General features: G+C 47.3%; 1 non-coding gene across 1 annotated transcript; it reads left to right on the forward strand.

The window, feature by feature from the left end:
• Positions 1-11953: 11953 nt before the first annotated feature.
• On the forward strand, positions 11954-12025 carry TRNAQ-CUG (transfer RNA glutamine (anticodon CUG)). Its single transcript has one exon. It is a non-coding gene; the product is annotated as a tRNA-Gln (tRNA).
• Positions 12026-12529: the final 504 nt, after the last annotated feature.

The following is a 12529-nucleotide window of genomic DNA, read 5'->3' on the forward strand; positions in this document are numbered from 1 at the left end:
AGGGACGCTGTTCCCTTCACCCCTCTGCTCCGAGCCCGGCGTCCTCCTCCCGCTCTGCTGGCAGCGCGTGCTCCTTCCCGGCCACTGTGCTTAGGGCGCGCGCGCGCTCCCTCCCTCTTAAAGGGGCCGCACGCGCCGTCCTAAGGAGTCCCCGGCCAATGGCCGGAGGACTTCGCCATATAAAAGGCACCTCCTCCAAAATGGAGGTGCCCGAGCAATGTTGTTGCACTGTTCACTACTCTGCTTCAGCCCTCAGGTCCCGTTGCCAGTTACCTGCCAGTTACCTGCCAGAAACCTGCCAGTTTGCTGTCTGTTTCCTGCCTGACATTCCTCCTACCTGCTTGCTAGCCTGAGGTCCGACGGTCTGCCTTCCTACTTCTGTCAGTCTGTCTATGGACCAGCTTGCCCACTCACCTGGGAGCGCACATCTGCTACCTGCCTGCTAGCCTACCTGGAGGCTCCGCCGTCACGTGCTGTGACCACCTGCCATTCCAGAGACTCCTGCCCGCTCACCTTTGAGTGCTCATCTGCTGCCTGTCTGTTGGCCTACCTGGAGGCTCCGCCGTCACGTGCTGTGACCACCTGCCATTCCAGAGACTCCTGCCCGCTCACCTGGGAGCGCTCATCTGCTGCCTGTCTGTTGGCCTACCTGGAGGCTCCGCCGTCACGTGCTGTGACCACCTGCCATTCCAGAGACTCCTGCCCGCTCACCTGGGAGCGCTCATCTGCCGCCTGTCTGTTGGCCTACCTGGAGGCTCCGCCGTCACATGCTGTGACCACCCGTTTATCCAGAGACTCTCGCTTGCTCACCTGGGAGCACACATCTACCATCTGCCTGCTAGCCTACCTGGAGGCTCAGCCATCACAGGTCGTACCTACCCTTTACCCAGAGACTGCCCCGGTCACTTGCCGTGACCTCCTGCCCGTTCATCCAGAGACTGCCCCGGTCACTTGCCGTGACCTCCTGCCCGTTCATCCAGAGACTACCCCGGTCACTTGCCGTGACCTCCAGCCCGTTCACCCAGAGACTGTCCCGGTCACCTGCTGTGACTGCCTGCCCGTCTTCCCTGGTCGCCACCCGCTCCCTTACAAGGACCGCCCCCTTGTATAGTAGCTCAGAGGTTCCGCCTCCCAGACCCGCTACAGTTTGCTCGGGCCATGGAACCCGTTGGCACCCAAGCTCCCTCACTCTCGGACCTGTGTCATGAACTGTCCCGTCAGAGGTCCCAACAGGAGTCCATCCTGGGTCAACTGCGGAATGTCAATTCTCGCCTGGACACTCTGACTGCTCCACCAGCAACCACCGCCAGTGCCATGACTCGCAATCCGGCAGCTCCGCTGTCCACCAATACTATGGTATCCTACCCTGGACCCTGGCTTTCTGCACCTCCTCGCTTCGGAGGCGACTCCGCTCAGGCTCGGGGCTTTATAAATCAGTGCACCCTGCACTTTGAACTCCTGTCCCACCAGTTTAACTCCGACCGGGCCAAAATTGCCTTCATCATGTCCCATCTCACCGGGGAGGCCCTGGCCTGGCTAAATCCTCTATGGGAGAGAGGAGACCCCCTGGTGTCCGACTTGCCTGCCTTTCTCATGGCTTTCCGGAAAGTCTTCGACGAACCCGGACAGAAGACCTCATCCGCATCATCTCTGCTACGCCTCCATCAGGGAAGTCTCACCGTGGGCCAATATGCCATACGGTTCCGTACCCTTGCCTCGAAGCTGGCCTGGGATAACGACGCTCTGGTATCTGTCTTCTGGGAGGGTCTGTCCGGCCGTATTAAAGATGAACTCGCCGGTCGAGACATTCCTACCACTCTCGATGACCTAATAACTCTTGCCACCCGGATTGACCTACGGTTCCAGGAGCGTGCCAAAGAAGTCACCCGTGAGAGGAGGTTTCCACGTCTAGCTCCTACTTTTCAGAAACCCGTCACTCCCTCCGTTTCTCCCCAGGTACACTCTCCTGAGCCTATGCAGATCGACCAGACCAAGATGGTCAAAACCCGTCAGGACTTACGCCATGCCGAGGGGAGCTGCTTCTACTGTGGCAGTAAGGAGCACCGGATCCGTACCTGCCCGGAGAGGTCGGGAAATGCCTGTGTCTAGGTTCGCTCAGAGAGGTCGACCTAGACAAGAATAAATCCTCTCCATCTCTGTTGCTGTCAGTCTCAATTATCTGCGGGGAGAATCGTTATTTCGAACTTGCCCAACTTGACTCTGGAGCGGCCGGGAATCTTATTTCACAGGCCCTGGTAGAAAAATACCACATTCCCACCAAACCTCTGGCTATACCATTATCTGTCGCTGCTGTGGATGGGGGCCTCTTACCACGTCCCATCCAACTCATCACCGAATCCATAACTCTGCAGGTGGGACTGCTGCATTCTGAGAGCATCTCTTTTCATGTTCTGCCTGGACTCTCTCACGCCCTCTTACTTGGTCTACCTTGGCTCCAGAGACATGCACCCGTGCTTGACTGGCAGACCGGAGAAGTCCTTCGCTGGGGACAGGACTGTCATAAGACTTGTTTGGTTCCTGTTCATCCCGCCCATCCTTCTCCTACCCCAACTAATCTACCTGGACTTCCGATTCCCTATTGGTCATTTGCTGATGTCTTTAATAAAAATGAGGCAGAGACATTACCCCCTCATAGACCATACGACTGTCCTATCGACCTGTTACCCGGTACTACGCCTCCCCGTGGGCGTATTTACCCATTGTCCGCTGCTGAGACCCGGTCGATGTCCGAATATATTGAGGAGAATTTGGCCAGGGGATTCATCCGGAAATCTACCTCCCCGGCGGGAGCAGGCTTCTTTTTCGTAAAAAAGAAGGACGGCTCTCTCTGTCCCTGTATAGACTATAGAGGCCTTAACCAGATCACGGTGAAGAATAAGTACCCCCTTCCGCTCATTCCAGAATTATTTGATCGTCTGAGGGGGGCTAGAATCTTCACCAAACTGGACCTCTGTGGGGCGTACAACCTGGTCCGTATCCGTCAAGGGGATGAATGGAAGAATGCATTCAACACCCGGGACGGCCACTATGAATATCTGGTAATACCCTTTGGTCTCTGTAACGCTCCTGCCGTCTTTCAAGAGTTGGTCAATGACATCTTCCGGGACCTTCTCTACTCCTGCGTAGTGGTGTACCTGGACGACATCTTGGTCTTCTCTCCGGATCTCCAGACTCACCGGAGAGACGTTCGTCAGGTCCTGCTCAGGCTCAGGCAGAATCACCTCTTCGCTAAATATGAGAAGTGCCTCTTTGAGCAGACCTCGCTTCCATTTTTGGGCTACATCATTTCTCAGACCGGCCTACGAATGGATCCAGAGAAACTGTCTGCCATCGAGAAATGGCCCCGACCGGAGGGGTTGAAGGCCATTCAGCGGTTCCTGGGCTTCGCCAACTACTACCGCCTCTTCATACCGCACTTCTCTTCCCGGACTGCCCCAATTTCCGCGCTCACCCGTAAGGGCACTAATCCCAGAGAGTGGCCGCCCGAAGCAGAGGAGGCCTTTCTTTCCTTAAAACAGGCCTTCTCTTCCGCCCCGGTGCTGCATCGCCCAGATGGCAACAAGCAGTTCTTCCTGGAGGTTGACACCTCCTCCTCTGGAGCCGGAGCGGTACTTACCCAAAAATCATCTTCCGGGAGAATGGTAACCTGTGGCTACTTCTCCAAACTCTTCTCCTCTTCTGAGCGCAACTATTCCATAGGAGATCGAGAGTTATTGGCCATCAAGCTGGCATTGGAGGAGTGGCGTTACCTGCTCGAAGGGGCTCTTCACCCGGTAATAATTTACACTGACCACAAGAACTTGGCTTACCTCCAGCATGCCCAGAGACTTAACCCGCGCCAAGCTCGGTGGTCCTTGTTTTTTGCTCGCTTTGATTTTATTCTTCATTTTCGCCCGGCTGACAAAAACATCAAGGCGGACGCCTTGTCCCGATCCTTTCTGGTGTCTGATCTCGAGGAAGAACCGAAACACATCATCGATCCCGCCAGAGTAATGCAGGTGGCTCCCGTGAGTCTAAATCGTCTCCCTCCCGGTAAGACGTTCGTATCAGTACCTGATTGGGAGAAGATCCTACACTGGGGTCACTCGTCTAAACTAGCTGGCCACGCCGGTCAGAAAAAGACCCTCCAGCTTATTACCCGGCACTACTGGTGGCCTACCCTGCACAAGGACGTAATAGACTTTGTTTCTGCCTGTGTGTCCTGCGCCCGCAACAAGGTTCCGAGACATCTGCCAGCCGGTCGCCTCCTTCCGCTCCCAGTACCTGCTGCCCCCTGGCAGCATATAGCAATGGACTTTATAACTGATCTCCCCGTCTCTGCCTGTTGTACGGTCATTTGGGTGGTCGCTGACCGCTTTTCCAAGATGGCTCATTTCGTTCCCCTGCCAGGCCTCCCGTCTGCACCCGAGCTGGCTAAAGACTTTATCCGCCACATCTTCCGTCTTCATGGACTGCCCCTCCACATAGTGTCGGATCGTGGGGTACAGTTCACCTCACGCTTCTGGAGAGCCACTTGTAAACTGCTAGACGTCACCCTGGACTTCTCCTCCGCTTACCTCCCACAGTCTAATGGTCAAGTGGAGCGGATCAATCAGAACCTGACCAGTTACCTCCGGCACTTCGTTAATGCCCACCATTCAGACTGGGTGGATCTCCTGCCATGGGCCGAATTTTCTTACAACAATCACGAGAGCGAATCTTCCTCCAAATCCCCGTTTTTTGTAGTCTTCGGTCAGCATCCTCGGATCCCTTTTCCTGTCTCCACCTCGGTGGACAATCCGGCTGCGGAATCTCTTGTTAACAAATTTTCCTCCATATGGGAGAGTACCCGATCCGCACTCCTTCTGTCATCCGAGCGTATGAAAAGACATGCTGACAAAAAACGTCTGGATCCTCCTCAATTCCGTCCAGGGGATAAGGTCTGGCTCTCGTCCAAGTATGTCCGGCTCAAGATTCCTTCCTATAAGTTAGGGCCTCGGTTCATCGGTCCTCTGGAGGTCATCAGTCAGATCAACCCGGTGGCCTATAAATTGAAACTCCCGGCCAACTTGCGGATCCCTAACTCCTTCCATGTATCTCTCCTCAAACCTGTGGTACTTAACTCTTTTTCCAAGTCTACAGGTACGCCTCCTGCTCCGGTTTCCGCTGAAAACGAATTTGAGGTAGAGAACATTCTGGCCACCAAAAGGGTAAGAGGGAAGACCTTTTTTCTAGTAGATTGGAAGGGGTTTGGTCCTGAAGAGAGAACGTGGGAGCCCCGGGAGAACATCCATGCCCCTCTCATCCTAGCTAAATTTCTCTCTGGCCTAAAAAAGGGGGGGCCTAAAGGGGGGGTACTGTAGCGCTGGCGTCCCTGCCCTTGGCTAGGCAGGGACGCTGTTCCCCTCACCCCTCTGCTCCGAGCCCGGCGTCCTCCTCCCGCTCTGCTGGCAGCGCGCGCTCCTTCCCGGCCATTGTGCTTAGGGCGCGCGCGCACTCCCTCCCTCTTAAAGGGGCCACGCGCGCCGTCCTAAGGAGTCCCCGGCCAATGGCCGGAGGACTTCACCATATATAAGGCACCTCCTCCAAAATGGAGGTGCCCGAGCAATGTTGTTGCACTGTTCACTACTCTGCTTCAGCCCTCAGGTCCCGTTGCCAGTTACCTGCCAGTTACTTCTGTCAGTCTGTCTATGGACCAGCTTGCCCGCTCACCTGGGAGCGCACATCTGCTACCTGCCTGCTAGCCTACCTCGAGGCTCCGCCGTCACGTGCTGTGACCACCTGCCATTCCAGAGACTCCTGCCCGCTCACCTGGGAGCGCTCATCTGCTGCCTGTCTGTTGGCCTACCTGGAGGCTCCGCCGTCATGTGCTGTGACCACCTGCCATTCCAGAGACTCCTGCCCGCTCACCTGGGAGCGCTCATCTGCTGCCTGTCTGTTGGCCTACCTGGAGGCTCCGCCGTCATGTGCTGTGACCACCTGCCATTCCAGAGACTCCTGCCCGCTCACCTGGGAGCGCTCATCTGCTGCCTGTCTGTTGGCCTACCTGGAGGCTCCGCCGTCACATGCTGTGACCACCCGTTTATCCAGAGACTCTCGCTTGCTCACCTGGGAGCACACATCTATCATCTGCCTGCTAGCCTACCTGGAGGCTCAACCATCACAGGTCGTACCTAACCTTTACCCAGAGACTGCCCTGGTCACTTGCCGTGACCTCCTGTCCGTTCATCCAGAGACTGCCCCGGTCACTTGCCGTGACATCCAGCCCGTTCACCCAGAGACTGTCCCGGTCACCTGCTGTGACTGCCTGCCCATCTTCCCTGGTCGCCACCCGCTCCCTTACAAGGACCGCCCCCTTGTATAGTAGCTCAGAGGTTCCGCCTCCCAGACCCGCTACAGTGACACACACTGAGTGCACTACAACCAGACGTGGTTGAAGCACAAACTACAGGGTGAGCTGCACTCACACACCAGACCTTGCAGACAGCGGTGAACAGTACAGATGTAGAGCACTGTGCACTAGCGCTGCAAGACCAAAAAAAATTCTCTATCTACTCCTATATAGTGTGTTTGGAACCAATTTAGCTGAATACGGATGGAACCACCACACTAATAGGAGATATCAGGAAAAATTTTGAATTGGCAAAAAAGGACAATGTATGAGGCAGTGACACACACTGAGTGCACTACAACCAGACGTGGTTGAAGCACACACTACAGGGTGAGCTGCACTCACACACAGAGACCTTGCAGAAAGCGGTGAACAGCACAGAGAACTGTGCACTAGCACTGCAAGGTACAGCGATTTATAAAGTAGCTTGGGTGAAGCAGAATAGACCAAATAGTTAGCTAAAACTGTCCCTCAGAATAACAGCATCCTATCCCTAACTGAATTCACAGCAGAGTGAGCTCAAAATGGCGGCGGCGGCTTTTATAGTGCATCATGACATCATTTCAGCAGCCAATCACAGCCATGCCATTAGTTAAGATGCCTACATGCCTAACAGGATGTGCCCACACTTCTTAGGATCCTCATTGGCTGAATAAAATGAAAATGGCTCATTGCATTATGGGAACTTCCGATTCCGGTATACGATATTACAAAATTATCGGAATTAAGTATCGGAATTCCGATACTGCGAATATCGGCCGATACCCGATATTTCAGTATCGGAATGCTCAACATTACTAAAGACCAATTGTAAGATTTCCCATCCCCAACTACTGGCACCTTTATAGATTGAGACAATCAACCAAGAAATTAGCAAATTGCTTGTTTCTTGGATGGTCAGATTGTTTATACCACATAACAGTAATCACTTTCAGCAGTGCATCGCCCCATGGAAATCAGTGATGTTTTGCCAATAAGATGCTGCATGTGGATAGAAACATCATATTAATGATCAATCTTCAAATGCCATCTTTTTTGGTCAGTGTGAATGGGCCAGGAAATGAGTGTGGAATCACCAGAATGGGAGATAAAGTGTAATACTGTGCTGTGGCCACTAAGCAAAGTATGGGGCTATTGTGTTACCCCCAATACAACACTTAGTTCTGTCTCTGATCAGTGGAAGTGCCCTAAATAAAATCACTCACTCGCTCTTGTTACCTGCATCTTAAAAAGATTTCAGAATCCAAACTTTTGTCACTTTTGAAACTTCAAAAACTCTTACTGTCACTCTTATTAATTCTGGTCTGGACTACTGCAACTCTCTACTGATCTATCTTCTTCTAACCAAACTATCTCTTCTCCAATCCATCCCGAATGCAGCAGTCAGGGAGGTATATCTGTCCAGACGTTACACCGATATCTCCACCTTGTGCCAGTTATTTTACTGGTTACTCATCCCTTGCAGAGTACAATATAAACTTATCTCTCTCACCCACTGTAAAAATGTGCGGTTGTGGGTTGTAAATAATCACCTAAGCAGATTAACGATGCAGCAACATTTTATTGATCACAGCCATGGCAATAAGCAATTCCAAGCAAATGGCCAAAAATTTCCCAATCTGGGTTCAGTAGTTCCACTGGCCTTGTATAAGGCCATAGACACTGTCTCCATCCTCTTCCTTCAAATCCTTCCTCCCTACTCTCCTAAAACATGTCTGTCCCCTCCCAGGTCAGAAGTGATCACACCCACCCCCTTAAACATTAACTGTTCACTCAACAATGAAGAATATTCTAGAAGGGTTCATCTGAGACATCATGTAAGACCCCCTGTGGGGACGGCTCCACTGTCTCTGCAATCTACACACATATAATGAGATTATTAGCTATTGGAACAATGGTTAGATCCTCCTGAGATACAGATTAGTTGAATGCTGGACATTTTACAAGTGAATCTAGTGCACATACTGACAAGTTAGCAGAATTATATAAAACATAACAAGTAAATCACTAATAAAACTCAACAATAATATTAACAAAAATGGTGGTCCATTGCTGGAAAAGTATGATAGTCTTTATAAAATGGGCAGCACCTCACACCTACAAAACTCCACAGTTATACACTGCCATATAGCCTTTCACTCATTTCTGTCTATCACCCGATCAGTGCTCTCCTTTTTCCAACTGATCTAAGACTCTTCTCAGTATTCCGAACCTCACACCTTCATCTCCCCATCTCCAAGACTTCTCTTGTGCTGCGCCAGCTTTCGTGAATTTCCTACTCTGGACGATCTGATTATTACCTTGCCACCACATTTTTAAGCTTGCTATGAAAATATATCTCTTTAGACTAGTCTATCACCTCACCTTGCTGATCTATCTCTTCATTATTCCCTCTTTCTAAGTTTTCCTCAGAATCTGGCTCTTCCTACTTCCTACTTCCACATCTTCCACGCACCCAATATCACTTGGTACTTAGACAAATATTGGCTGGTGAGCGGATAATGCAGCTTATTTGAAATATCCTAATTATTATAATGATGGCTGGACAGTGCATGACAAGCACTTATTATCTATTGTGTCCCCGTTATTTCCTTTAGATTGTAAGCTGAAACCTCACTACTTCTGTAACTATGAACTATGTGTTACTTTGTATTGTCTTTATTGTGGTTACATGTCCCCGCTTAATTGTAAAGTGCTGCGGAATTTGTTGGAGCTGTATAAATATAAATAGTATTATTATTGCAAATGGAAATTTATTCTGAGAAAAAAAAAGTGAATCTGGCCCATACGGGGATAGAACCTGTGATCTTGGTGTTATTAACACCACGCTCTGATCAACTAAGCTATCCAGCCATGTTCAAACCTTTCCACTTTGTTCTCTTTTGTAGCATGGGTTCCAATCACATTGCAGCTAGCAGAAGTATTTTTTTTTTAACTGTACAGTTTTTCCATGTGGTCTCTTGTGATATATTTAGCATCATCATCAAGTATACCCCCCCCACTAAAAAAAACTCAGTTGGCAATTCAGTGCCTTAGAACAGAGTTCCCAACTCCAGTCCTCAGGGTCCACCAACAGGTCATGTTTTTCGGATTTCCTTACTATTACATAGGTGATGGAATTATTGCCTGTGCAGGTGATGGAATTATCACCAAAAAAACAGACAGCTGTGATTAAAAAAAACAAAAGGATGAATAAATCAGAGGAACAGGAGAAAGCTAAGGGTCTCGCAGACACTCCGAGGTTGCATGGTACGTAAAGTCCATATCCATATTACTTTATGATGTTCAAGAAGATGACTGACCCTACTTCCTCTTTCACCCAAAACTATGCGATTGATACCTTTATCCCTAAATCTAGTTGGGTCTCATTGATGGGGAAGTTTAAAACATCTGGGGATTGACTGTAATTGCTCTAATATACAGTGGGTACAGTTGATCACTTATTCCACGACTGCAGTAATATATTACACCACGTCCCCTTGGACAAAGATTTAAGTGGGATTAACGACACAGGAGCTTAAAATTAGGGTCAGGAAATATTTGTAGGACATATTAGACACAAGAAAATGAAGATACAGTGGGTACGGAAAGTATTCAGACCCCGTTAAATTTTTCAGTCTTTGTTTCATTGCAGTCATTTGGTAAATTCTAAAAAGTTCAATTTTTTCTGATTAAAGTACACTCTGCGCCCCATTTTGACTGAAAAAACAGAAATGTAGAAATTTGTGCAAATTTATTAAAAAATAAAAACTGAAATATCACATGATCACAAGTAGTGTTGAGCGAATTTGTTCAGCATTTGGAACTCGGGTTTGTGTCCAAAAATTTGGCTTTGCCCACGAACATCCCTGATTTGCTACGCTGTCACGCAGATAACATCTGCGTGATAGCGTGAATGCACATCTTTGCAGGTATGTAGCATATACGCTATGCTTTTATTCTTAAATTATTCAATTCTGTTCTTTAGATTGCATATTGTAAAGACATTTTTTGATTACTGTGTCATGATGTAAGCTAATGTGTGCCCTTCTAATGGTATAGATTTTTTTCTCTTTTATTGTTATTTATTTATATAGTTCATTTTTTTCATTATTTTTAATTTGTTGTTTTATAAAATATGTTAACACAAAGTTATATTTAGTTAGATTTCATCTTATAGTAATAGAAATCTAAAGCATGTTTGTTATTTGTGTGCATAATTGCAAACAGCTCGTGTAACCTTTTTTCTTAAAAAAATAAATAAAAATTAAGTTTTAATTTCATTTTTCATTTGTTTATGATCAGCCATGTTCACATACAATTTAGTATTGAAATAGACATGCATATAAAGCACTTACAGTAGCTAAAATTAACATTTGTATAGGTCAGGTCATATTGACCCGAAACAGTACAGGTTCATATTAAATGCATTCAGAACAGCAGGGTTAATAAATTTGCAAAAATTACTACATTTCTGTTTTTATTTCAGTCAAGATGGGGTGCAGAGTGTACTTTAATGAGAAAAAAAATAAACTTTTTAGAATTTACCAAATGGCCGCAATGAAGCAAAGAGTGAAAAATTTAAAGGGGTCTGAATACTTTCCGTACCCACTGTATCTTCATTTTCTTGAGTCTAATATGTCCTACAAATTTTTCCTGACGCTAATTTTAAGCTCCTGTGTCGTTAATCCCACATAAATCTTCGTCCAAGGGGACGTGGCGTAATATATTACTGCGGTCATGGAACAAGTGATCAACTGGGTTATGAGATATTCTTTCTCACCATCGGAAGTGAAAAGATGAGTACCACATTCAATATCCGGGAAAAAGGAAACACTTGCAGCATCAACACTTAGGGCCGTCGGGTTTTGAAAATGGTTGAATCGCCTCGTCTTTACTTTCACACTGGCTCCTCATAAGAACATCTCTGAAATTTTCCATACTCTGTGATGGAAATGAAAAATATTGTTTGAAATTGGATCTGCCTGAAAAAGTGGCCAATATTTATCCGTTAGATATCTTATCTAGTGCCAATGAAAATGATGTTTCGTAATCTTTCTGATAAATCCTTCCCTCTATATCCATGCTGATCAATTTATACTCTTTCCATGTGTCTTTTCCGGTATAATACATACTTACTAGTGTTAAGCGAGTATGTTCTGTTCCTAGTATTCTCGGGCCGAGCTCCGAGTATTTACAGCTGCTCGGTGATATGTTTGAATTGCTCCCGTGTGCATGATTTGCAACTGATTTACAGCTTTATTAGATGTGAGGAATGTGTAAGAAATAGACATTCCTCACATGTATTAAAGCTGTCAAACAGTCGCAAATCATGCACACGGGAGAGATTCAACCATATCACCGAGCAGCTGTAAATACTCGGAGCTCGGCCCGAGCATACTCGGACAAAGGGTTAATAGAACATACTCGCTCATCACTAATGCTTGCCCTTCTCATCACCATTTCTGAATACTTATATGCCGTGCATTTGCTTATGATTTGATCAATGACGTTATTGATAAAAGTATGTTTCATGTGGAATGTAAATGTAAGTGAAATTCCAACTCCTTCCCAACAGCAAATGGTTCCATGGTGTAATGGTTAGCACTCTGGACTCTGAATCCAGTGATCCGAGTTCAAATCTCGGCGGGGCTTGTTTTTCGCTAATTTCTTTACTTTATCAATTGTTTATATTTATAGACAAGTTTTAATTATACAAACTGGTAATACGCAGAAGTAGGGAAGGTGTTAATACTAAAGGTTAGGAGCATCTGAATTTGGATACACCATGATGCTGGTGGAATGGATTTTACACTTTATTTTTTATTACAAACAATCTTTACTAAGTGTCCAATATTATTTATATGCTCTATTGCTCTTACTTATTCACTTACCGCAGGGTATATATTTATTGTGTATCTGTCTTAGGTTTTTACAAGCTAGTAATACTCAGAATTAGAGAAATTGGATCCTTTCACCACTTTTAAGATTTCTGGTGAAAATGGAATAAACATAAGTTTCGGCAAATATCTTTATTTTCATGGCAAAATGCACATAACATTGACAATAAGAAATATACTTTATAAATCTGCTAAATAAGTCACAGGAGACCATAGTGATATAATTTATGTTGAAAAACCAGAGAGAGAAAAATTCACA

This window comes from Phyllobates terribilis, unplaced genomic scaffold, assembly GCF_046119375.1.
Source record: "Phyllobates terribilis strain yellow unplaced genomic scaffold, ASM4611937v1 Scaffold_11__3_contigs__length_659146591, whole genome shotgun sequence".
Lineage (NCBI taxonomy): Eukaryota > Metazoa > Chordata > Amphibia > Anura > Dendrobatidae > Phyllobates > Phyllobates terribilis.